The 27914-nt window shown below is 49.9% G+C and overlaps 1 protein-coding gene across 6 annotated transcripts in view; it reads right to left on the bottom strand.

The window, feature by feature from the left end:
- ADD3 (adducin 3) overlaps window positions 1–27914 on the bottom strand; it is a 1740558-nt gene that overhangs the window by 776934 nt on the left and 935710 nt on the right. The window lies entirely within an intron of this gene.

Raw genomic sequence — 27914 nt, 5'->3', positions numbered from 1 at the left:
TTGTATGGCGATGGTTGTACTGGGGCATACATTGTGTCTTCTGCAAGCTGTTGGTGTCAAGCGAACCAGTCTCTTCCAAGCTACAAGCAAAAGATAGTTTCCAGCAGTTTTTAACCCTTCTTGTAGTTAGTATATAAAAGGCATCACTGCCACTCAAAATTCCAAATCTGGCGGAGAATGCACCTGTGCCTTAAAGACCAGCAAGCCTCCAGCCCCAGCCCCCCCCCCCCCCCCCCCCCACGCCGCCCGCATTCAATATTCAACAGATGGATGTAGCTAAAGCCGATGTTTAGAATACTTGGGTGCGATCACTGCACTACTTTCCTGTGCCAGGTCTCAACTAAATGGGAAGATGAGGCGTCCAATAACATGTTGGCATGGAAAAAGGATCTGCCAACTGTACTCGATTAACACGAGAAAAAAAACACTTTGAAAAAAAAAACAGAAAATGCTAACCATCTAGTTGGGGCAAACTAGAAAACTTGGCAGTACTCATCATGGGGTTTTGCAAGAACTATGCTGTGCTTCTGTCTAAACATGCTGCCGAAGAATAACAGATCGATGGAAAACTGCATATGTGAGGGACGCAAACTGATTGCCGTTTGGTCTGTGGGGGTCTTAGAAACACCCGGTATGTGAATGTCCAGCGTTCATGGTCCCGAGATCTTTGGGCGGTTTGAGGGGATGAGATTATATCCTTGGAAAGTTTATTTGCAACACTGCTCAAGGTCATTCTTGATTGCCCTGTATTGCTCATTACGCAAGATTGGTTTGTAATGGAATGGTCGATTCTTGCTTTTAAATCAATCTCGCTTCAATTTTTGGTACTATTTTTTTTTGTTTAAATGCACATTAATTGGTTGATGCAAGTAATGAAGATGTGTGATCTGTGGTAAATGTTTTATTTGGTTTTATGAATCGCTTTGTGTTATGGTCCTTTCATTTAGGCCATATCACATAATAAACCAAAAAATATATATACACACATCATTTACAGTCAAAATCAAGAAACGCCCGAAACCTGTACAGGACACGTGTTTGAATTTACAATAACAAAGATACATTATCACTAACAACTCTGCATTCTCATCCCAGTTGAAGCATGACCTGTACAGCTGCAAAGGAAATGACAACAGAACAAAAACAATAACCCAGCCATTGCAGATCAGCATATATTTCCATGACAAACATTCGGGCAGTAATGGATAACTATTTTCATTGGGACTTTGGAAAGGGAGTCAAAACGCTAATGTGCACATTGATGAATAGTATACACATCAAACATTAATAATCAATGCTTTAACACAAAAATAAAAAACAATGTATAAACAAACAAGCAGCATAGATTTCAAGCCCTATGCAGAACTGCAACCGCTACAGTTTACTGGCCCCTTAGCAGTAGGGAACCCACCAATCAAATACCAAATTCAAACAAGGATTCTTATCCGCGTCAGGTGTTCCAATTCAATGAAAGAACATGGAGGAACAAAAGGGCCTTAAAAGGCCAAGTTAAAACTGATCTCCCTGGCGCATGCCCAAGGCAGCCACAGGGTTTTAAATTTGCACTCCGTCACTTCTTGCAATCTCAATCATGGGGCTATAGAGCCCTACTCGCTTCCTGACAAATCTGCCTTCCCCTTGCTTTATAGCAATTGTCCGGCATAGATACTCGTTGCAACCACGAGTTGTCAGTTGGGCCAGAGGAAATACTCTCTAACACTTCTACCGGCAAGTATGTCTTGCTTAGGGTGGTCAGGATTTCAGGCCAGCATGTGAGCAAACACTGCAGGCTCATGAGCACTGGCTTCAGAATCAGCGATTGTGGTTCTTCTAGTCTTCTCAAAGTCTGGCAGATGACATTGAGGGATGCATTGGTTGCAGATACTTATCTGGTAAAACACCAGGAGCATCTGGGAATTGAGCAGAGGTGTGAGGGTTGTACTACGCTGGGGCAATATATAGAGGATGTAAAACAGGACTTTGGCTGCACACCCCAACCAATGCCTAGATTTCAAGAGCTGCCCAGAATTTGTACTGGATGACAAAACAGGCAGGATAAACTGGGACACAGAGGTTCTCTGTGGAAATTCAACCTGCACCACTTCCTGACAGCTCATGGTCCAGAGATCCTCTGCGGCCAAAATGAGAGGTAGCTAATTTGACTTGGGCATAGAGTATAGAATTTCTATTGACAGCCACAAACCAGGTTTTATTTGGCAAGGTTAACAGTAGGCACTTCAGCATTTGGCCCAAAAAAAAAAAAAAAAAAAAAAAATCGATGTGTCACCCATGATAATGGAACAAAGAAGCGTAAGAAAATGTAGTGCGTGGGTCTTGCATTAGCTCTTGTGCATAAATGCTGGAAAAAAAAAATAACTAAAAAAATAAAATTTAGAGCACAGCTGTGGTGATTACATGTCATAGATATGGAATACGTCGGAGGACCCAATCCCCTCGAAATAATCTTTCAAAGAAAGGCTGCTTCCTGCAGGTGGGAGTAACCACATTCAGATTATTGGTGCAGCTCAGAACAAAGATAAAAGTTGAAACCGCGGCAAACCCGATTGCAATCCAATTAATTTAGAGGACTAGTTACTATCTTGCCAGATTATACCCTTGCTGTTCCTCATTCGTACCATCAGTGAGTGTTAGATCCCAACCCATAGCTTTCACATCAAAAGGCCACCACGGGATGCCCCTAGGTCATGGGTCTGCAATCTATGCCTTTCCAGAGGTTTAGAAACTAGAGCGGTCAGGATTCCCGACTATATATTATGCTCGTTAGGTTCGACAGGAGCTGGAGGGCAAAATATCTGGAGAGCCAAAAGGTTATAGACTCCCGCCCTGGGATGCCAGTATGTGTCCGTATGTCGGGGTCTCACTCGGAACACAGCAAGGAAGGGGCTTCAGGATGTCTACAATTGGAAAGCCTTAGTCCTGGGACACGTTTTTAGTTCTTTTGTAATCTGAAACAGTTCAGACTGACGTCAACATCTCCACAGGAACTTTGCGGTCAGTCTCACCCGTCACATCCATTCTTTGGTGGTCTCATTGTCACACGTCTGCCTCCTAGCAACACCATCACTGGATGCACCACACCCTTCGGTGGCAAAAGTCCATCACTACATTTCAGGTAGGCTGCCCATGAAACAATTGTGTGCCATACATAGGTCCCCGAAATACGAACAAACGAATCCCCATCACGCAAATAAAAACATGCCGATACTGGGCCCAAAAGATGGGGCTAGTCATTGGTTATGTAGACTCAGAAATGTACCAAAGTGTCTCACAATAAGCATCGCTTTAAATGCGCACCACTCTTAACATACGTCTTAGTTTGTTGAATCAGCTTTCTCCAAGAGCAGGCATTCACTTCTTCGAGTATGAAGGGAGTCGAATTAGTTTAGTGGCCAAATGACTGTTTGGAACCTGGACACGTGCTTTATGCCAGCGCCACTGCTTTAGCGTTGCCATGTTACTGCTCAATCCAGGTTCAACTGAACCCACACCAACATGGACTTGTGTGCAACGACCAATGTTTGAAACGCTCACGCTGCTCAAATATTTCCTTTAAATATCATGCAGCCCCTTAAAGCTGGGTTTGTATACACCAAATAACAATGTAAATATTTTGTTTAGGCAGGGCATGGATAATCCCTGGGGAAATGGAAAAAAGACATTTGAAATAGGGCTTTACCATTTCATTTTTCAGTGACCCTCATGTAGTTTTACTTTAAAATGCAAAATATATTATGTTTTTCAGCACAGGAAAAGCATGTGTAAATGATGATCAGTATTTCCCAAAATTAAGTCACATATTACACATCAGGCATACGTTGGAGTTGATGTTTTGTGCCCCATTGTGTGGGAGCCCAGTTGCATATAACTCCTCCAACAATTGTATAAGTGACATTAATGCCTGGATAGTAGCCAACTACTTGAAATTATTCACGTAGATGAAGTTACATACGGTTGTATCCAGTGGCTTCCCGCCCAACCCCCCCCCCACTCCACCCGCCGATTACCTTAGATGTAGAACATCTCACCGTTGGCAAAAGCAAGAATGGGCCACAGAAAATAAACGGATTGCAACCCAACAAACTGGTTTCGTTTGTGCAGTCGGCACAAACATCAACCTATTTCTTCTGAACCTTGTAAAACATGAAGCAAAGTGCTCAAACCAGCAGGTCTGGATAGCTCTTGTGGACCTACACCTTGCTTTCGACTGTGTGAACCGACAATTGCTATGGAACAAATTGGAAAAGTGGAACTGCCCTCCTCATATACTGCAACCAATAAGGCTACTCTACTCTTCAACAAAAATACGAGTAAGGCTAACTGAAGATGGGCAAATGAGCGCTTATATTGAGACCTGGAATGGACTGAAACAGGGGTGCCCGCTTGCAGCCACCCTTTTCAATCTATTCACATCAGATCTTCCATGTGAAATGAAGTCAGATAGAACATATCCCCCAAAAATAAACTCAGGAAAGATACCAATAATGATGTACGCAGACGACATCGTACTCCTTAATAAAACATCGAAAGGTTTACAGGAGAGTCTTAGGTTGTTGGCAGACTACATGAAAAGAAACGACTTACAAATAAATATAGCAACAACTAAAATTATGGCTATTATGAAACCGAAACAAAATTAAAAGAAACCAGTGATACAATATTGATTGGACAGCTGTTAATGTGTATCATCGTACAAGTACCTGGGAATTGTGATTAGTCAAACAATGGAAGAAAAAGAATGGGAGATACATCTAAAATGGTATTGGCGAGACAAGGACATATACTCCATGAAAAATTTGGCAAATTCTCGTTCCGACCAATTACTACATTCTATAGGAGTAAGGTTATTCCAATCCTTACATACGGAGGTGAAACACTAATAAATCTGTCTGAAAAAATGTGTCCCATTCTTGAAGCTACCTTCTGGCAGAAAATAATGAGTCTGCCTAAATCATTTCCAACAGCCCGAACTTGAGCTGAAATCGTAGTTCAATCACTGACATCCGTGGTACACTGGAAAAAATGTGATCTTCACCGAAAAACAACATGGGAACAAAAAGTGCCAGCGCTAGAAATTTTTCTATCAAAATCTGATCCTATAAATGCTAGGACCTTGTTAAAATGGAAACAACAAATACTAATAGCATTAAGGAACGAAGATATAACAGAAAAAATGCTACAAATGAGGCCCCAACATGCTAAGAAACAAGTAATGTATAATGACTGGATAAATACAAATGAATTCATAACTCGATATAAAGAAAATGTGATAAACAAAACAGAAACCAGAGCCAACAATGAACTGCCACCGTACTTGTTTATATTCCCCGATAAAGACATAAGAATGTTTTTTCTGAAATTTCGGATGAATATATTACCCACAAGAGAAAGATTAGTAAGAACTAAACAGCAAGAAAACAAAGAAATCTCTTGTCTGATATGCAAAAATCAGGTGGTAACAGAAAGCTTGTATCATTTTACGATGTTATGTCCTGCCCTTGACCAGGAAAGAAATGTATGTCAATCCTACTTTGAGAGCGCACATAAGACAATGAGCTCGGAACAAAGATGGGCCTGGATATTGTCAGGGACTGAGAAACAAATGACCTACATAATTTTTCATTTTTGGAAGAAGATTATGGAAAGAATTGAAAATGTGAATTGATCGAAATGTATAATTTAAATGTAAGAAGTTTGATAAGATAAAATGAAGTTTTTTTAAACTGAAAGATTTTTTAAATAAAAAAAAAAGCAAGAATGTGGAGCTTGACCCAACGTGCACTGCTGCTTTCAAAGGAGACCACCCCATTAGACCAGGTGGGCAAGGTCGGTTTAATATTGAAATGAATGTACTAGTGACTTTACTGAGTCCACCATTTATGGAGTCTCTAGAGGAAGTGATCTGCCTTCTGGATTGGAAACTGCAACACTTTAAACTGGCACGATTGGGACAGGCCTTCGTACAAAAGGGCTGAGCTGTACGAAGTGGCCGACAATGGCGTCAGGAGTCAAATCTACCAATGACCGCAGCATAACGAGAAACAAGCTATACATAGAGGAACAACGCAAACAAACTTATCAGAATCAAGCCACACATTGGCAGAACCCATTCTGAGATAATTTATAGCATATTTGATGTAGGCGTTCTTGGTTTCAAACAAATGCAAATCACTCGCAAGCTCAGATACCATACTGAGCAAAACAGGCAAAGTTTGCATCTCAAATAACTAGGTAGCGTGGAACACAAGGGGCAATTGAAGAAAAGTTACTCACCGTACTGAATGATCTGCTCTATTTCATAATCCCCTTTTCTCCATACTTCGACATTCGATCCTAAGGCATGGTACTGGAGCATTTTTTGTGGAACTGCCCAAAAAGTAATTCAATTTTTTATGTGCACCCCGCACATGTGCTGCCATAGGCTCTGCCTACCCAGTCCCCGCCGTTCAGTCCTTTTCCAATTGCATTAGTCAGTGCCCGACTGAAAGAAAAAGCATTTTAGGTGGATGAACAATGAACATAGAGGAAAGGGGACTTTGGACTAGGAGTACACTAGTCACTACGGTGAGCAACTCTTACGCTTCCATCCTATCCATCCCATCACCTTTCCTCCATACTTCTGGGAGAATCACAAGCACATTTCTACCAATGGGTGGCAGGTCCTATTTGCAACCTAACCGAGTTCATATGAAATGGATGTCCAAATTGAGCATCCACCTCCCTCCAACTCATGTCAAGGCAATATTGCTTGCAAAATGCCGAAGTGGAAGCTCGGGTTCTTGCTTCCGCAACAGAGTTCCAGGGGACTGGACTGAAAGGGGACAGAGGCCACCTTAGCTATCACTAAATGTGCATGAATGCCTTTGGGTTCAGGTATTTTTTTTTATTTTTTATTATCTTAGGATACATGACACGATCCATCTAGAAATAGTTGCGTAGTCACTGGAATACCTTTGCAAGATTTACAAATAATTTAGAGGATTTGCTTAAATCTTTGATTCTGCCCAAATAGAACTTTAGGGTTCTACTAACGTCCAATGAATGAAGGACCCTTTCATGCTCAGAGTCCAGACTTGGATAAAATACTGGCAGAGAGATCTCTATCCATTAAGAAATATGAGCTCAAACGCCACTTTTGGTTGGAAAGACTGGGGAGTACGAAGCATGACTGACTGTCTCGATGGAAGACTGAACGATTTGTCAGCCACTAAACCTTGGGCCTCACTTATCTGCCTGGTAGATGCAATTGCCACCAGGAAGGGGACCTTCCAGTACACCAACCTCAAATCTGACGTAGCCACTGGTTCAAAGGATTTGACTTAAGGAGGAGATTACCACATTCGGGTCCCAAAACGCAATTTCACCACTTAGTTCAAAATTGAGAAACCGTCAACACTGTTATAGTGAAGATATGTGCCTAGTGCCAATAAAGGTTTTGGCTTTATTGCCAGAGGACACACAACTAGAGATAAAGGAAATAATCTCACCCAGTGAAGGATCAGGAGGGATTTTTGTGTCGCTTGAAGGATCTGCATGTTATCTGCAGAGGCCCCAAATGAACAGACCTGAAGTACCTTGCTGACAAGTTCAGTGATCGTGGGAGGCGCCCCCACTTCTCCGTAGATAGCAAGCCTAGAACGTCTGGGTTTAAGATCGGGGACCTGCTGGAAAGGTCCACCAGGTTTAAACTCCTGAACCTGCCTGGCCATCAGAGCTATAAAAAATGAGGGAAAGTGCTACTACTTACAGGAAAAAAACAAATGGGGGTGGCTAAGCGTGCACCACTATCCCGTCCCATGCAATCTCAGTAGCATTCCCCCAGAGAGCTAGATTCTGAACCTTTGAGGGCATAAAGAGGACAATGCTTGTTTTTGATTTTGGCAAACAAATACACCTGCGGGAAACTCCATGTGGAAAACAGGAATAAAACCACTCACCGGTACAATTGCGTCGCGTGGATGGCAACAGGTGGGCAGTTGAACTGGCCCACCTCTGTATGGACTGCCCCTAGCAGATGAAGCGCTTTATGAATGGCCCGAATTACCCCCATCCTACGTGAACTACATTGGCTTCCACTCCCAAGCCAGGATACAGTTCAAGACTGCATGTATCATCTACAAAGCAGTCACGAACAGCACAACAGCGTACCCGGCGGCTAAGCTCCACATATCTGGTGACACAACGCTCCTCACATTCGACCAATCGGCTTGAACCACAAATCATCCTCAAAGAGGACCCACAAATAATCCTGCTCTCGTCATGCACCCACCCCGTGGAACTAGATCCTGGGGTCGGCTCGGAAACATCTCTTTCAACACATGACCATGGACCAAATCCAATGAACGCGCATACCGATGCAGGCCTCACAGCACTGCAATACCATCATGATGGCAGCCCAAATGCCAGCTCCCACTCTCTGTACAGCACTCTGCTGCTCAGAAGCTAGTTCTGCGCTAAGTGATTTTTTTTTTTTTAAAACATGGCCCATTCCCAGATCTACAATTCTAGTAGGTTGACCTGTGGCGATCTGGTGCCCTCCTGCTTGTTGATGTAGAATACTGAAACAGTCGTCTGCTTTTATGGATGCTGACTTTCTGAATATTGGGCAAGAAAGCCTTCTGTGCCAGAAAAATGAATTTAATTCCAGAAAGTTGACGTTACCTCCGATGACCAGAAATAGAATATTTACAGATGATCCAATGTATCCTCCTCCCCCCACCCAATTTAACAGCGAGTCATTTCGTGGTTATGACCACCATTGGGAAGATCTCCCGGAAGTGAACTCCTGTGTCAGATTGTATACATTGGACCACAAGCTCAAGTCCTGATGTAACTGACTGGATAATAATCTGCCGGGATTGAGGGTCTAAGGCTGGAGGCCAGGTGCCTACCAAAACAAATTGGATTCTGTGCCCGTTGACTCTGGCCAAAGGAACAGCCTGGACATGAGGCCAAAAAGCCTCTGAAAACACCAAAGAGCTTTTGCTGGAGGAGCAGAGGAAAATCTAGCACATGGGTCTGAATGTTCATGATACTCCAACAATGGAAAGATCCTGGCCAGTCGAGAACCCCTAGGAAGATTAGGCATTGCGAAACCCGTGTTTGCAAGACCACAGTGCAACTGCTCATGTTCAAGGGGAATAAACCTCTCAAAGTCAGAAAGGCATCTCCAAATCAACAGATTTTTTACTGCTGAAATCGTTGCTGCATTTGTCAATTCAGCACTTCAACTAAAATAGGCTAAGGCCTTCTTTCCCAGGGCCTCAAGCACACAACCCTTCTTGTTCATGATGTGGGAGGTGGAAAATGTTTAGCCTTATCTGGAGTGCATGATGGCCGCTGCCCCCATGGAAGAGAACAAGGCCCTAAAGATAACTCTTCAGTTTGAAGCAGTCTGCAGCAGATAATCTTTTTGTTGGTATTGGTTACGAGTGAGGCCTGATCAAACCTTCCTTGCTTCGGCAAAGATTTATTTTTTGCAGCCATATGCCGGAACTGTAATAGGTTTTTATGGAGTAGATTCCTGCTAGAAGGCTAACTAGTTGGAATCTCCAGGAACCCCATCAAATCAATTAGCTGACCATGGAATGCTCTTGTGGAGGATGGAACGTCCTTCTCCTGCTGGCCCATCATCATGGTTAGTGGGTCCTCCTGAAGGAGTAGTCATATCCAATGTTCGAGGCGAAGGTGGTGGTGGTAGCACCAGAGGAACATCCAGGGTTCTAGGCTGCAATGGTGAAAGTGAATGTGCCTCGGGTGGCTTCACTCATTCCTGTGGCTTTGGGAACACCTCTCAAAAGAGATCTGCAAGTATTCCATCATGGGCTCTGAATGCTTTAGAGCCTGCAATTTGACTAACAAAGTCTTCAGACTGACCGGTTCTAGTCTGTGGTGGAGTTCTTTGGGGCGCTGTAGGCCTGGACAGGATTCAATCAATGTCGGCTGCCATGACAGTCTGGACATCCAGCGTCCAGATAGTATAGTGGAAGAGATGTAGAAGCCAGCGATTGAGTAAACTGGAGTGACAAGCGAGTTTTACCAGGTTACTCACCGTAGTGACCACCTTACTCCTAGTCCATAGTCCCCTTTCCTCCATACTTATGGGACATCTCACCGTCCTGTGGGACGGGACCAGAGCACTTTGTAAAAGGCATCCACATTTTTTGCAAAAATGTGTCCCTCCTATCTTTCCTGCGCAGGGCCCGGCACGCAGCTGTAACCCCGCCCACCTTGGCTCCGCCCCGTGCATCGCCCATCAGAGCTTTTCTATAGCAGGGTCAAAGACCCATTAGCAATAACAGAGGAACCTTATTAGAGGGGACGGCGGGCGGGCATATGGAGGAAAGGGGACTATGGACTAGGAGTAAGGTGGTCACTACGCTGAGTAACCTGGTAATACTCCTACGTCCTGTCCAATTTCCTCCATAAAGGAGTGCTTCCCAAGCACTCCTTACAGGAACTATGGGTGGATGGAAATACCCCTTACGGAAAAATGTTCTTCAGCACAGCCTGGCCGAACTGAGCGTCGGCTCTAGAGCGCATATCGAGGCAGTAATGCTTACAGAAAGCAGATGGGGAGGCCCAAGTAGCCACTTTAGCGATGGACACCCAGGGAACATACTTCTGAAAAGCAACCGCAGCTGCCTTGCCTCGCACCTGGTGTGCATGGATAACTTTAGGAGGTTTCAGTTTTTGGACGGTGAAAGATTCTGTGATACAGGCGGTAATCAATCTAGAAATAGATGCCTTAGACGCCGGCCTGCCCTGAGGCTTACCGAAGGTCACAAACAGTTGTGAAGAGCTCCGAAGCTCGGAAGCCCTGTCCAGGTAGAACCTAAGAGCTCTTCGGACATCCAGGCAGTGTAGAACCCTTTCCGCCTCCGAGGCAGGGTTCGGAAAAAAGACCGGAAGGGAAATCAACTGATTCAGATGGAATTCGGTCACTACCTTTGGTAGGAAATCCGGGTTCGTCCGAAGGACTACATTGTCCTTGTGAAAGACCAAGAAAGGCTGCTCCACCGACAATGCCTGGAGCTCACTCACTCTCCTTGCTGACGTAACGGCTACCAGAAGGAACAAGTTACTTACCTGTAACTTGTTAATATTCCCGGTCAGGCTGGGAATCTTCGGTAAAGAAAAAAATCAGTATCAGTTTCGTTTCTGATCGGTCTTTCTTAGTAGTAACCAATCACTGATCTCTGGGTCATACTGCCCCCAGCCAATGACTGCTCTCCCTAAGCCCCGCCTCTGGCAGCCATCCTCAGATTCGGTAGCACGCCAAGAGGCCGTATGACCAAGTGAAGAGCCGCAGAGGGGTAGGTGGGAGGGTTCGCATGTGAATCCATGCCAGACCCATGCTGGAGAACAACAGTTACAGGTAAGTAACTTGTTCCTTCTCCAGCATGGGGTCTGGCATGGATTCACATGCTCATGAATAAAAGAATACATAGCAGTATACAAATGCACAACCATGGGAGGTGGCAACAGGCTCAACATTAAGCAATACAACAACTCAACATTAAGCATCTCTTACCTCCTCACCAGGCTCACCTTAAGCAAACAGGTTGCGCAGCACTGCTTGGCCGACGACGCAATAGAATCTTGTGAATGTTTGCGTCGACCTCCACGCAGCAGCCCTGCAGATGTCCAGCAAGGGAACACCAGACAGGAACGCTGTGGTAGCAGCGATCGCTCTGGTCAAATGGGCTCTCGAACGGCCGGGCAGCGGTCGGTTTGCCAACCGGTGACAATGCATGATTCAGCCGGAGAGCCATCTGGAAATGGAAGTCTTCGAGAGAGCCTTCCCTTGATTCACAGACCCAAATTTCACGAATAGCTGTGACGTCTTCCGAAAACTCTTCGTGCGGTCCACGTAGAACTTCAGCGCTCTAGCTACATCCAGCGAGTGCAAAGTGCTCTCGGCCGGCGTCAGTCGACGGGAAGAAAACTGGTAGCACCAAAGGCTCGTTGAGGTGGAAGTCCGACGGCACCTTGAGCATGAAGGAGGGGTGCATCCTCAGCACCACCCTTGTGTCATGAAAAGTCAAGTATGGAGGCTTGCAAGTTAGGGCCTGAATCTCTCCCACTCGTCGTGCAGAGGTGATGGCCACGAGGAACGCTGTCTTCCATGACAGGAACTTCAAAGGCGCCGAATGCATAGGCTCGAATGGGGCTCCCATGAGCCTGGTCAGCACCACATTAAGTTCCCACGCCGGGGCAGGGGCCTTCACCGGCGGGAATGATCGAATTAGTCCCTTCATAAATTCCTTTACCAGGCGATGAGACCACAAGGACGCCCGTACTGTAGTCCTGGTATATCGGGAGATGGAAGCCAGATGTATTTTTATGGAGGCGTGAGCCAGTCCAGCTTTGGCCAGCAACAGCAAGTACGGCAGCACTTGAGGGGCCATAATCCACAGAGGGTTCATCTTCTGTGCACGGCACCAGACAGAGAACCTCTTCCATTTATGACCGCAATACTTGATAGTTGAGGACGCCCTGGCTTTTGCAAGAACCTCTCTGCAATCAGCCGGGATATCGTACCCTCCAAACTCTAGTGCTGCAGGAGCCAGGCCTACAAGTTCAGCGACTGTGGGTTGTGGTGTAGAATGATGCCTCCTTCTCTGGAGAGAAGATCCGCGTCCGCCGGCAGCCTGACTGGCGGGGACGTTGACAAGTCCAGAAGGTCCGGGAACCAGACCTGCCTCGGCCACGCCGGTGCGACGAGGATCATCCTGCACCTGGACTTCTTGAGCTGGCTGATGAGGCAGAGCAGCAACGGCAATGGAGGGAACGCGTATAGAAACAGGTCGTCCCAAGGGAACGAGAAAGCATCGACCATGCTCCTCGGCTGTGGGAACCTGCTGGCGAACCTCTGGCACTTGGAGTTCATCGCCGTTGCGAACAGGTCGATCTGGGGTTTGCCCCATCGTTGGGAGAGTCGATCCACTTAATCCTGGCGCAGTTCCCACTTGTGGCACGAGCGCAGCTCCCTGCTGAGTGAGTCGGCGATGGCGTTTTTTATTCCTGCCAGGTGGAAGGGAACCAGAAATATCCCCTGGGCGACGGCCCAGTGCCACAGATCCTGGGCCTCCTTGGATAGGGCTGGGGATCTGGTGCCCCCCTGCTTCCGTATGTAGAACATCGTGGTGGTGTTGTCGGTGAAGATCCTCACCACTTTGTCCTTGAGGGACGGGAGGAACGACTTGAGCGCCCAGAACACTGCACGGAGCTCCAAGATGTCGATCTGAAGAGACCTCTCCTCCGGGAACCAAAGGCTCTTGCGTGGAGATATCCGGTGTGGGCCTCCCAACCCTCCAGAGAGGCGTCCGTAGTCACCGTCTCCTCAAACGCTGGGGTGTGAAAGTCCGTGCCCGTCGTGAGGTGAGCCCGGGTGCCCCACCATAGGATCGCCCGACGGAACTCCTCGTCGAGGGGGGGAATCCTGTCCTCGAAGCAGCCCCCCGCCTGAGGAACTCCAGTAGCAGACGCGTCCGAAAGGTCGGGCTGTGGAAAAGGGTACAAGGTAGATGCATGAGGACATCATCCCGAGAAGGGACTTGATGGACCTCACCCTGGCCACGTCCGTGGCTAACAGTCGCCGTACCTTGCCCAGGATGGTTTTGGTCCTCTCCTCTGGAGGAGGCCAATTGCTCCACTGTATCGAGCTTCGCCCCCAAAAACAGTACTTGCGACGGGACCAGGTGGGATTTGGGGTAGATGGAGAACCCCAGCTCCGTGAGCAACCGGACGGTCCTCGCCGTATGATCGATGGAGTTCCTTTGACCTTTCCTGGATTAGCCAGTTGTCCAGGTAGGGGTAAACGTGGATCCCCTGCAGGCGCAGTCGCGCCGCCACTGGTGCCAGGCACTTGGTGAAAACCCTGGGTGCCGACTTTAATCCGAACGGTAGGGCTCTGAATTGGTAGTGGCGTCCTTGAACCACGAACCTCAGGAACTTCCTGTGCCTTTTTAGAATGGGGATGTGGAAGTAAGCATCCCCCAGGTCCAGCGACGATAGGAAGTAGCCTTCCTCCAGCTGTCCCAGTACGTGCTGGAGGGTGACCATCATGAATTTCTGCGCCTTGATGTATTTGTTTAACCGACGCAGGTCCAGGAGGGGGCGCCAACCGCCTGTGTTCTTTCTGACGAGGAAGTACCTTGAGTATACTCCGGAGCCTCCTGGGGACGAGCTCGATGGCACCTTTCTTGAGCATCGCCTTTACCTCCAACAGCAGTTGAGGGATGCGATTCTCCTTCCTGGCCACGGGAGGAATGCGAGGGCACTTCTTTTGGAATTCCAGCAAGTGCCCGTTGGCCAGGGTGTCCAACACCCAACGATCAGTGGATATGGACTCCCACACCCTGACGAACTTCGTCAGTCGGCCTCCCACTGGGGTGCTTCGGTGGGGGGGCCGACCACCCGGACGGGTCAGTCTTGCTTGGAAGCGGCCTTGCCTCCTTGGCGATGACGACAGGAACCCCCTTGCTTGCCGCGACCTCTGTAGGCCTCCTGGCAAGAGGAGCGGGCCGCCTGGCGGTAGGTGGAGGAGCCACCGCTGGATCCTTTGGAGGCACCCTGTGCCTCCAGAGCTCCAAAAGGGCCGTCGCTGCTGAAGCACCCCAAGGGCCCGGGCCGTCTCAGAGTCGGTCTTGATGGCCTGTAGAGACTCTTCCACTGCCTTACCAAAGAGGTTGTTGCCATCGAACGGCATGTCCAACAACCTGGTCTGGATGTCCTGGCGAAAGTCTGTCACCTTGAGCCACCCTCGTTGTCGGAGGCAAACTCCGTTGCCCAGTCGGCAAAATCCGCTATCGGCAAGGTCCGTTGCCACCGTAATGGCGTGATCCGACACCACCTCCTGCAGAATTTCTAGGGCCTCCGCCCTTTTGTCATCAGGCAGGAAATCTAGCAGGTGAGCTATCTTGAATCAGAGCTCCCTGTAGTAGCGGGCCACGATTGCTAAAGCATTGGCCGCCTTAATCGTCGAGATGACTCGTGGTAATCTCAGCCATATCGGTACATAAGTATTGGTTTGCCAACAAAATGGCCACCGAGTTATCCTGGGGCTCGGCCAATGGCTGCAACGGACGGGATGGCCGCTCCAGTTGGCCCTGTTCGTTGTCCTCGATCACGTCAGCAGCGACCGTCCCCTTCGATCGAACCATCTCTTTGAGGTTTATGAACCTCTCGTTTAGGCCTATGGACCTTTTGTTGAGGCCCCTCTCGGTCTCCACCAGTTCCTCCTCAGAGGCTGATTCAGAGTCTGTAACGGCCACCCCCCCCCCCCGCTCTTTTTCAGCCGGTTGCTTCACTGGGGTCTTAGCGATGGGCTGGAAGGAGGATTCCCTCCGCGGCGGCAGGGATACTCTGGGCCCAGAAGCCGTTTCCATTGGCATAGTCGCAGCCGGCTCCGCCAGGGTCGCATAGACGACTTCGGTAGAGGCCTTAGCCAGGTGGATCAAGGCCCTCACCACCTTAGGTGTGTTCTGGGCCTTCGCCTTGAGGGCTGGGGGAGGGAGGGGGGGGGAGGAGGAAGGAGGAAGGTCAACGCCTCGCTCCCCCTTCGAGATCGACCGGGTCTGCTCCAGCGGCCTACCCGGGTTCTCGGACTTCCTCTTCCCCGACCCACAGCGCTGGCTCGTGGTCGAACGTGCCGGGGAAAAAGCACCCTGCTTGCCAACCGAAGAGCCCGACCTTCCGGCTCTCGCGGAGCCCGAGGAGTGTTGCTTGGCCTTCTGTTGGGCCCCCGTCGCCGGGGCGCCCTCAAAGGACTTAAAAGCCCGCTCAGACTTCTTCTTCGCCTTCTCACTTGCTGGGCCCTTCTCCAGCCAGGTGGCGAGGCGGGAACGACGATCTTGTTTGGTCCGTTCCGAAAGGTTCTTGCAGAACGCACAGTCCTTCTCCACGTGCGTCTTGTCCCCATGGAGGCAGTAGAGACATCGCGAATGCTCGTCTCCTTGAAAACATTATTTATTCCGCATCCAGGGCAGTTCCTGAACAGCTTGGATCCAGGCGTCGAGCTCCCTTTGTCCTGGGCCTTGTCCTTGAGGTAGGCCGCAGATCTTCCGGAATCCTCCGAGAAGTGTAAACTCGACAAAAATTTCACCCTCGAGGGGCGTAGAAGAATTCCGAAACGGGTCCCCGTTATCGGAAGTAGAAACCGTGGAGCTTGAGGCTCGATTAAACCGAAAAAATGAGAACTTCTCCTGAAAAAACATGAAAACGCAGAAAAAAAAAAAAAAACAACTCGAGAGCTAAACACGAGGACTCTTGAGCGTGCAGTAAAAATCTGAGGATGACTGCCAGAGACGGGGCTTAGGGAGAGGGCAGTCATTGGCTGGGGGCAGTATGACCCAGAGATCAGTGATTGGTTACTACTAAGAAAGACAGAGCAGAAACGAAACTGATACTGGTTTTTTCTTTACCGAGGATTCCCAGCCTGACGACGGGGAATATCCATTAGCATGTGAATCCATGCCAGACCCCATGCTGGAGAAAGGACACTTCCCAGGACACGTACTTGAGGTCAACCATAGCCATTGCTCAAAGGGTTTATGGCACAGCGCCGTCAGGACTAAATTTAGGTCCCAAGATGGGTGCGAACTACGAACCAGAGGGTAGAGGAGTGTCAAGCCTGCAAAATGCCTCTTAACCACTGGGTTACTCAGAGAATAAGAGCATTGGTCTATAGCAAGATAAGCGGAAAACGCTGAAAGGTAAGTTCTGCATGACAGAACGTAAACACCCGACTCTGCTAGGGAGGACACGAAGGACAGCACCTTGTCAATCGTAGCCACCCTTGGATCCAACTGCTTTTCCAAACACCAACAGAACCTGAGCCATTTACTCCTGTATTGGGGTCTGGTCGAGGGTTCCCAGGCTGCCTGGATAATACGCATGTTATCTGTAGACAAGTTAAAAAGCTCTAAGACTTGAACTGAGGCACCATGCCACCAAGCTGAGCGATTGTGGGGAGGGGTGCTACATCTGCTGTTCCCATTGATGAAGATCTGGGGTTACTGGTAACCTGATCAGCAGAAACACAGACAGGTGTTGAAATTCTGAGAACCAAAAACTGGCCGGCCACCACGGGGCCATGAGCAGAAGGGAACAGTTCAGAGTTCTTCAGCTTCTCGATGAACTAGAGGCAGAGGCGGAAAGGCGTAAGCTCTCATGTTGTGCCACGGAATCTCGAGAGCATCCCCCAGAGAGGAGGCTCTCAGCCCCCCTCTGGAGGCATACCGAGGAAGCTTCTTGTTTACCACCATAGCGAAGAGGTCCACATCCGGTGTGCCCCAACGCAAGAAAATCCATAATAGGATCTCCGCCTTCAACTCCCACTCGTAGCTGGCCACTGTCCGCCGGCTGAGGGCATCCGCTGTGACATTCAGCTGCCCCAGGATGTGCACCGTAAGCAGCCAGACGCCATGAAGCATGGCCCACTCCTATATCTGGATGGACAGATCAACCAAAGGTGCCCACCCCGCAGGCAACAAAAAAAATTGTGCCGAAGGGGTATCCGAGCATTCCAGTCATAAACTGACCGATAAGGATGCGCACAAGGCCAAGAAACCAGCCCTACACCTGAGGCCGATGGCGCAGCAATAGGGGTAGCATTCAAAATGGCCACCGCGGTCGTGGCGGGAACAGGTGCCATTTTGTCATCACCTGAGGGGAACTGCGGCACGTGAGGAAGTGAGGCAGAGGTCCCCGTCTATGGATCAGGGGTCTTAACTTTAGCCTTGACATAAGGAACCTCGGCAGAGCCATTAAGTACTATGAGGCCTGGAATGTTTCTGCGACATACCAACCGCCAAATTAGCCTTCTCAGAAAGGACCTCGGCACTGCCGGTAAAAGAAGAATTTCCCTTCTTTGCCCCCTCAACAGATCTGGTGTCGCCGCAAGAGCAGGAACGGTGAGAAACAACCATCACCGATAAGGCCTTGCCAGACCCTCAGAAATGTTGGTAGCTTTAGCCTCTGTACGAGGGACCTCGGACCCAGGTCCGGTAACAGCCTTACTCGCGCGGGCCTCGAACATCCGTTCGGTAGCACCAAGCCCCCACAAGGCCTCGGGGCGCAAGAGCCAGTCGTCCAAATACAGATACTCATGGATACCCTGGAGACGAAGTTAGGCCGCAATCACTGACATCTTGAAGACACGCGGCTCCGAGCTGAGGCCAAAAGGAAGCACTCTAAACTGGAAGTGCTCATCTCCCAAAGAGAAGCGGAGATATCTCCTTTGTGGGTTCCAAATCAGGATATGCATGTACGCGTCCTGAAGATCCACAACGCTGAGCCAATCGCCCATCTGCAAGGAGGAGCGCATCTGGCTGGGCGTGATCTTGAATTTCTGTTGGGGGTAGGGAAAATTGAACTGGGAAAGGTCTAGGATGGTGCGCAGGCCAGCCTGGTTGGGTTTGGGCACCGTTAACAGCCGGGAGTACAAGCCCTCCCCTCGCTCCCCAAGGGGAACGGGTTCCACAGCTCTGAGGAGCAGAAGTTTCTGAACCTCGGCCTTGAGGGAGGGTGAGCCCGACAGCTGAAAAGGAGGGTTGAGAGGTGGGGTAGGGGGTAAAGGTAAGCGGAAGCCCGCTCGAGCGACTGACAAGACCCATCTGTCTTCTGTGATGGTCTGCCACGCCTCCCAATGAGATGCAATGAGTCCTCCCACCGGGGTCTCATGCGAGCATGGAAAAACCTCATTTGGCAGGTTTATCGGTGGCGGTGCCACCTGAACCTGATGAGGCTGAGGAGCGGGAGAAATACCGCGTACGCTGTTGTCTACGGCAGTTATTCCCTGCAGGAGTATCCACTCTGCAATTTTTGCGGTCGAGGAAGCCCCTAAAACCAGAGGAAGGTCGACCTTGCGACAACGGCCTTTGAGCCTTGAAGGGAGCTTTAACCTGAACAGACAATGATTTGGCCGTCTGAGTGCTGTCTTTGGTGAGCTCTACATCAGTAGAAGAGTGAAGAAGCTCCTTACCATCAAATGGAAGGTCCAGAACCTTGTCTTGCACCTCCTTCGAGAACTTAGTGCCATGTAGCCATGCTTGCCGCGAGGTATCAACCCCTAGCATCAGACCCCGAGCCGAGGCGTCTGCGTGATGAGCCGCAGCCTCCAGGAGATCCTGGGCCAAGACCCTGGCATCGGAAAGAAATCCTCTGAAAACCTCCAGCTTCTCGACCGGAATGTGCTCCTCAAACTCCGACAGACCTCTCCACATCCGCATGTTAGCTCCCGCCAAAATCAATTCTGCATTGGCCTGCCTGAACTGCTAGGAAAAGATTTTCCTCCCTAGGGAGTCCAGGAGCTTGTTCTCCTTTCCCAAGACCTGAGTCGCCGTCGCGGAGGAGGAAGCTGCAGGTCTGGATTGCAACGTGGCCGCAGCCACCACTGTGGAGGGAGGAAGCTGACAAGACGACAAGGCCACTTCTTCCGAGGGATGAAGCCGGTACCTAGCGTCAATCGATTTATTTACAAAAAGTCCAGAGTGTGGCTTTTCCCAAACTTTTGGGACCTCGGCCAGAACGTCCTTCTGCTAAAACAGGCTGGTACGCTCCAAAGGAGACAAGGTGAACGCCCCAGAAAGCACGCCCTCCTGCTGAGCAGATGCCTCGGGCACCGGAACATCTAAGAAGCTCATCATGTCCAGTACCCGGTCATGGAAAGCTCTGGTAGAGCAGGGCAGGTCCTCGCTGTCCTGATCGCCTTGAGGGTCATCTGACAGGTCCGGATCCTGCTGAGCCGTGTCAGGCACTGCCTTGTCCACTGGGGACAATGGTGGCACAGGCAGAAGCGCAGGGGGAGGCACCATGGGCAAGGGAGGTGCCGGCGGAACCACCGTACCACCGTCGGAACGGGTGGAGCCAGAGGCGTGGGTGGACATATCTCCTTGAAAAGCCCCTTTAAATATTCCCTCATGGGGTCGGTGCACATAAGCGCTTGAAATTTACCGAAAAAGGCGTCCTCAGGAGATGGTTTCGGAACCTGAGGAGGCCTCTCATGAGGTGGACATATCCAGGGACGTAACGGGGAAGGGTGCCACACTGGCCCCTCTGCCGACGTAGCCACATAAATCAAGGGAGCCGCCCCCGCGGGCAACGAAACATTGTGCAGAAGAGGCATCCGGGTGTTCCAATCATAAAACTGCCGGTAAGGATGGGCACAAGGGGCCTTAGGTTCACCTGAAGGACCGAACACTACACCAGGTCGATGGCATAGTTGTAGGGGTAGTACCTAAAATGGCCACAGTGGTCGTGGCGGGAAAGGCCGCCATTTTGTCCTCATCTGAGGGGAACTGCGGCACGTGAGGAAGTGAGGCAGGGGTCCCCGTCAATGGATCAGGGGTCTTAATTTTAGCCTTAACATAAGGAACCTCGGCCGAGCCGGTACTATGAGACCTGGAATGTTTCTGCGACATACCAACCGCCAACTGAGCCTTCGAAGGAAGAGCCTCGGCACTGCCGGTAAAAGAAGAAACTTTCTTCTTTGCCCCCTCAACAGATCTGGTGTCACCACAAGAGCGGGAACGGTGCGCTGTCACTGACAGGGCCTTGCCCGGCCACTCAGAACTGTTGGTATCCTTAGCCTCTGTACCAGGGACCTCGGCCCGGTAGAAGCCTTATCGGCACGGGCCTCGAACATCCGTTCAGTAACCTCAAGCCCAGCCAAGACCTCGGGGCGTACCCCGGTTTTGTTTTTGAGGGAAGCCGAAAGAGCAAGCTCCGGTACCCCACGACTCAGTAAAACTGGGTCAACACACAGCCCCCACAGGAGGGGCCTCGGAGTGTACTCCGGTGATCACAGGCCCCTTACGGAGACCCTCGGAGAAACCTCGGTAGAATTATTAGGCCCGACAGGCACCTTAGGGCAAACCCTTAACAGAGCAATCAATGCCCCTCTAGGATCGAGGGGAACCCGGGAAGGTACCCCCCGGCCGAGGGTGCTCTGAAATTAAAGAACTTATCGGGCGTTTTTTCTTCTCGTCGATGAACGCCTGTAAATGAGGAGGAGTCCGTCCGAACACCTCCTCCCACCGACGAAGTGCCCGGACCGAAAGGGAGTCCCAGTAAAAGCAGGAGTCCCAACGGTGTTCCGGACCCAAACACTCTAAACAAAGAGGATGGGGATGCGCCCTCGCGAAGCGACGGTGACACGATGAACAGTCTGGAAAATCTAGTTTAAAAGACAGACTAGTAAACGAACTCTAGCGAGAGCCAGAGAGGGGGGAAAAAAAGGGAAGAAAAATCTTCGAGGATGCCAGTGCGTCCGGCCCCGATCGTGCAGAGAAAAGGACTGATGGGCGATGCGCAGGACCGAGCCAAGGTGGGCGGGGTTACGGCCACGTGCCGGGCCACACGCAGGAAAGAGGGACACATTTTTTAAATAAATTTGGATGCTTTTTACAAAGTGCTCATCCACAGGACAGAGATGTCCCATAAGTATGGAGGAAAGGGGACAGGACGTAGAAGTAGGTGCAGACTATTTGACTCTTGGATCTCTGCCTAGCGAAGCACCAGGCGTGGACAATGGAGACCCAACAACTAAGAAGTAGAAGCACTGCTGGTGGATTTACTTTGTCCCATGTTGAGTGGCACAGAGCCTGGCTCATTGTGTAGGCTGCTACCATTCTGACTGAGTCACGCAGGGTATTTCAGCACGTGGGCTGTGTGACCGACAGTCGGCTGAACCATAACTTTTGGATGCTGAACCTCAGCCAAATTAGCCCTGTGCAGGGGAACCTCAGCTACGTTTGACAAATTTAGCGCTCACTGAGGGAGCTTTGGGAAAAGCACTGGTAATTTTAGCCCAGTGACAGGGAACCTCTGTGTTGCTGGTAGTAAAATTAGACCCCCCCCCCACCCCCTGCGGGATACCATGTGTAGCCAATGTTAACCGACTCTGGTCCAAACAAGGGTGCACACCTCACCCAGAAGCAGGAAGAGCACCCCCAGGGAACCACCACCCACACCCACCCACCCACCAAGCCGCATGGCAGGCAGGCAGGGAGGGAGGGAGGGAGGGAGGGAGGGCACTGCACCTCAAAATAAAATTGCTGGTAAAAGGAGATGGGCTACAGACCGAGTTCTTAGATCACGTAGTAGAGTGAATTTTAGAGTGACCACAATGGGGACCATACCATTTAGAGAGCAGCCTTATGCTTCAAACCATCCCTAGCATTCCTGTGGCGTGAGCACCATCGACTGGTGACCTGCTTCGTCAGCTCTCCCTTCCTTGGAGGCGTCTCAGGGACACTTGGGGCGAGTCTGGCACAACAGACTCCCTCTCCCCCCACCTAAACTCCGGTACCACCCACATGGAGTGCAAGACCAGAGGATGGCGTCGTCTCACTATGCAGCCTCAGGCAGGCCGCCACACTATCCCATTGCCTCACGTCAGGGTACCACTCCTATACCCTCACCTCCATCTAAAATCATTACTTAGCCTAAGCGTCCCACCCCTTCTTAAAGTTAAGAGCTACATAACATTCCCATTAAAACCCTCTACTTAGCATAAGCTTCTTGTATTTTTTTTTTTTTTTAAACATACCACGTACAAAACACAGTCACAATGGGGTGACTGCTGAAGGCAATCTCCCCCTCAAAGTACCCTTCATGAGTCTGTCATTGGCTCTGGCACACCGATGCCTATAAAGTTGGACGAGCTGGCTGTGTAGGGCTGGAATGTGGTGCTCGTTTCAGGCTGGCTGGGGCTGTTTTCTCATGGCAGCAACGGCTGCGGCATGGCCCCACTGTACATTCTGGCCCCATCCACCACATGGGACCACCGACGGTCACTGCACTTTAAATCATCCTGGGCACCCCCTGCGTGAGTGGGGATCCACCCTTTATCACAGCCGTGCCCTTGTGCTGTCTTCTGGGTGTGTCCTGTTGGCTGGGGGGCCCACTGCTTTCACCGCAGCAACGTACTATATATGCCCTTTTAGCATGGGGTCACACCCGTCACTTTCGTGCTGCTATCTTTGATTGAGGCAGCATCTACAGTATCATGGGGACGTTGCCAGGATCACTACCACACATGCGGTCATGTTAAGGTCAGGCAACGTCCCCTTTAATGAGGGACTCCGCCGCAGATCACCACTGTGGCTTACAACTCCTGGCCCATCCCCGGAGCAATGCGGTGCTAGCCGAATGCTGTCTTTACCCAGGCTGCTGCTGCTTTTCCTTCCCCCAAGCCTTCTTCCTCTCCTCCTGGATTGGTCAACAAGACCAACCCGCGACAGCTTCACTGCTCCACCCCTCTGGGTCGAGTGCGCTTTTCCACTCTTCACCTCCCAGTCTGCACCTGGCATACACAGCCCAGGCAGACCTTTTTAAAAGGGCCCGCCTAACTGGCCACGAGGCTGCCCATCAGGGGCACAGCAGGGCAGCCTGGTCTGGTCTGGGCCACGCCCACACACGGTCAGGCCCGTTATTAACCCAGGCAGCTCCTGGCATTCTGCATAGGCCATGGATACCCTGGGGCCCTCGGGCAGCCCGACAGCCGCCACAGCCCTGAGGGCGGCCGTGCTGCCACTAGCATCAGCATCTTGGTCCACCTGGATCACTGTCTGGGTTGGGTCCGCACATGCCACTCTGCGCCATTGGATGAATCTAGGTGGGGGTGTGGGCTCGAGGTACCAGAAAGGCTTAGCAGGGGGTTGGGGAGATCCTCCCCCTGGTAAGCCTTTCTCCTTTAAAGAACTGATCTTTTTAAATCCTCCTTGGATTCTTTTCTCCCCTACCCAGGCCAGACTGGCCAGGGGAATTCTATTATTCTTTTAAAACATTCCATCCAGCTCCATGATGGGCTGGATGGTTTAGTCTGACTCACACAGCACACAGATAAATAAAACACTGCACATTAGATCACAGTCACAAGAATCGTCAGAATAAGCCAATTACCTGAGCATGCACAAACAACAAATCACCATTGAACTCCAACAGGTACGTATAATGTACCACTCCAGTCAACACCGAACGCAGGCATGGTGTTGGCAAAGATTTCATATTGTATGTAATTTTCCCCCAATGTGGCAACCCCCAAACTTTTTGCTTCTGTTTTACACCAGGATCTAGACTTTGCCAATGAAGCGCAGCCTTCCTCCGCACTCCTCTGGGCTTTCGCTCAATTCTTATGGGGAAACTGACATGCCCTTAAGACAGTCAGTACTGGGAGACTTTGTTTCCCTTAGTCCTTTCCTCTCCTCACGTTGCAGCTTTTGTGCAACATGAAACAAGAGTGCACTGTAACTTACTTTACTGCGCTCTTGGGACTCTAGTCATTCCAAAGGCCCTAGAAACTCTCGATGGACTGATTATGAACTATGCAAGTGTGTCACAGACAGGACTGGTGGCAGCTATCGTTTCTCTTGCGTTTTAAACCCTTTTTCGCCATGTTATCCATTTGGTCATGCACTTTCCCACGAAACCCAAAGCTTTCGCGGGCTTCTGCATGCCTTGTGTGTGCCTCCAAGATATGGGCTGGGATGTCTGTTCCCAATACACATCCTGGGTGCCAGAGAGTCTGGAGTGTCCTGAATACCTGGGACCACCGTGGTCCGTGATAGGTCCACGTATGGTGTGAGTGTTTGTGAGCAGATCTCCCATTGGGTCCTCTCCGTTTTGGCGCGAAGGGAACTGTGGATAAGAGGAGGCTGAAAACATCACTACCATGTTGATCTACCGAGTTCACACCGAATGAGGGATAAGGAGCCAAGTATCCTGCAACAAGAAGCTGAGTCGAGGAACTGCTGGTGACCCGCTGAAGGTTTGGCACCCTGAACTGCTGTCGTCCTGCGAGACCCCTCTGCATCTGATCGTCCTAGAAGGTCTGCGAAGGCGCTTTGAACCATTGGAATAGTGGGATCAACTATTCCAGGCACCTTCATCAAACCCTGCAAGTAAGCCTCTTCGGAAGTGTCCCTGGGCCAACCAGTGGGCTGACCAGCTTACGCAGGACACTGCTCTGTCACTGCCGCTGTTTCGGGGAAGCCCTCGAAACTTGGTCTTCTGCTTGCTCTGCGCCCACGGCACCCTCACACCAAATTTCGTACACTTGGCATTCCCAGGTCTGAAGTGAGACGAGTGCACCCGGACCAGAGTAAACGCGGTTGCCGTGTTGCCCTGCTGTGGTAACAACCTGTGCACGTCCACTGCATTTGGGATACCCTCGATCCTGCTACACGGAATCTACACTGTGTTGAGACGTCCTGATGATTGCAGCTGAACCTGCCAGCAATGTGAACTGAACTGGAGAAGTCTGGGTCTGCCTGCGTCGGGGACCAGTGGCCCCTCACACAGGAGCCCATTTCTTTTCTACCGCTGTTGCAAAATAGCAACTATATTCCACACTCCGACCCTGCCCACCAGTGGAAGCCTTGCTTGAGTAGTGGGGACTTGTTCTGCATCGCTTCATTCACCTTCCTGAACTGCCTGAGACCCTTGAAGAGTCCCTACTTTATCCATTGGCACCAGCGCGTGCAAGTACTTTTGAGCATAAGGCTCCTCTCTTCGTAGGGCTCAGACTTCCTCCTAGTTGGGTGTATTTCAGAGGCCGAACTGGGTCTAATGATTACTTGCACTCCCCGTTTTCCTCCCCCTCTAGGTGCTCTACATATTACATGCTCCTAACTCCTTAGACCCCCTCGGTCTTGTGTATATATATTGTATTGATTGTGATGTGTTGGTTCACTTTAGTATTATTGCGATTCTTTACAAAGGCCTTGTAATAAATGGGTCCATATTTTTAATATAAGACCTGTCTGGAGTAATTTGTAAGTGTCCTTGCTTTGTGTGCTCATTGAGGTCTTTCCATCACCCTCACCCCTCTTAAGACTTAGTCTTGGCCACCGCGACCCTGATTGGTCTGGCTTTTCCAGAGGTTACCCTGTTCCAAGAAACTAGGCTGGCCTTCTGAACCTCAGCCCCTACAGGTCAGAGTTCAGAAATCATCTTAATACATGGCTGCCCACACACATCAGAATACAGCATGGACTATGGTCGTGCTGTTCACATAACTCTGCCTACTCACACCAGACTACACCTCAACACCTCGGATATCAGAATCCAGCACAGACCGCTCAGTCACCCTGGACACATAGCGAGTCTCTAGCACTCAAGCAATCTCCTGAGACTTAGCACCCACCCACATGCCTGTTCACATGGGTTGCACTCGACCTGAGCCTGGCCAGCCCTGCTAAGGCTTTTTTGGCCAAATGCACACACGCATTCTAGTTTTACTCCTTGACCTCCAGCAATCTGGACTTCGGTCCTCCAAGGGCATTAACACTAACAGCGCCTTGAGCCTATAAGAATGGTAAAAGGCGCTATATAAATGAGAAGTACAATACAAATAAAATACTGTTCTTATTCTAGTGTGTGTGTCTATTACTAGGTTCTCCCTTCTGGGACAAGCATGTAGCCCCTACTAGCCGGACCTCATGGGGCCCTGGGCTACATGGGCGTCGCCACAGATTTTCACCCAAACGGGGATCCTCAAGCCTTGCAGATTGAAGACTTCGACCCTGACCGGGGAACCTCAGAGCTTAGTTCGGTATCCAGAACAACATCCAAGTTGAAGGCTTCAGCAGACGTTCTGGAAATGCTAGGACCAAAACGTCTCTTCAATGATGTTGCGAAGATCTACCAGGAGTTGCGACTTGCGCCCTACTTAGGATCATAGAACAGAGGACCGGTCAAAAGGGTCTCAGAAGAAACACACCCCACCAATGATTGAACCGAAAGCACACTAGACAGAGTGCATGAGGGTTCAAAGATGCGTAATGGCACCTGCAAGAAAAACTAGAAATGAAGCCCTTTTGTCCCTACAGACAGTAGGAAAATAACTGCAAAGCCGAGACCAGGGAGAGAAGAAAGAAGAGGAAAAAAGGCAAGGAAATAAACTGTCAGTGACACGCGTCAGATCCCAGCCTCGTGGAGAAGGAGTGTAGGCGGGGGCCCAGGGGCAGGGTTAGAGAGGTGGGCCTTTGGTCGAGCATGTGCCGGCCCCGAAAAGAAACTGAAGTGAAAAAATGTTTTGTTGCAACAATCCAAAAAAAACACTCCGGTCGAGTTCCGTGAGACTGAATGGCCCAGAAGTATGGAAGAATGGGAACGGGACGTAGAGGTACTTACATCAACAACCACCTTAAAAGGGCAAGAAGGTTAAACACATTTATGTATACTTAGGATATTACAGGGCTCATGCCACCCTAAATCTGCCAGAACTATTTTCGGAGGATCAGCAGGGGCGCTACAAAGGTTTGCTACAAAGTAAATTTGCATTTTCTATTCTGCAAATTCGTGCCAGCAGCACACAGCATGCTTGCTGGGCCAATCCGAGAAGTACCATTGCCTGCGCAGGGATCCAGGTAAGAGAATTTCACTCCACATTTTTGGAAATGTGGAGTTGAGGCACTTTTAACAGAGTAAAAACGTAGCCCTTTTCGAATGGCATTTACCACCTTCCCCAGTACGGACCCGATTTTGGTGAGAATATTGCTTAAATTTTAGGGTACAATGAAACAGTTCAATGATGAATGCGCAAGCCACCATTGTGCTTTGCGCCAGGGATGCCAAGGAACAGCTCTAGACTCATAAAAAGTCATTTTGATGCATACATTAAAAAGGGATTGAGCGGGGTGTTCCAACAATCAGAGTGAAGTGATCCTCCACCCTAATAGCTTATACCTGGCTGGGCACCTTGTAGGTCCATAGACGCCTGGTCGGCAGAGCTTGGCAAGCTAGTATGGCACTCAGCAGTTTAATGCCTTATGCTTAAGGTACAGAGTTTTGAATTGGGATTGTTCCCCAACTGGAAGCCACTGCGAGATAGAGGGCCAATTCAGTTATGAATTGAGCAATGCCTTGATGGGCTCCCTGAAGGTTAA

Source organism: Ambystoma mexicanum, chromosome 8 (assembly GCF_040938575.1).
Source record: "Ambystoma mexicanum isolate Mex_15411 chromosome 8, UKY_AmexF1_1, whole genome shotgun sequence".
Taxonomy (NCBI): domain Eukaryota; kingdom Metazoa; phylum Chordata; class Amphibia; order Caudata; family Ambystomatidae; genus Ambystoma; species Ambystoma mexicanum.
Note: the sequence above shows the minus strand (reverse complement) of the source record. Positions and strands in the feature narration are given on the sequence as shown.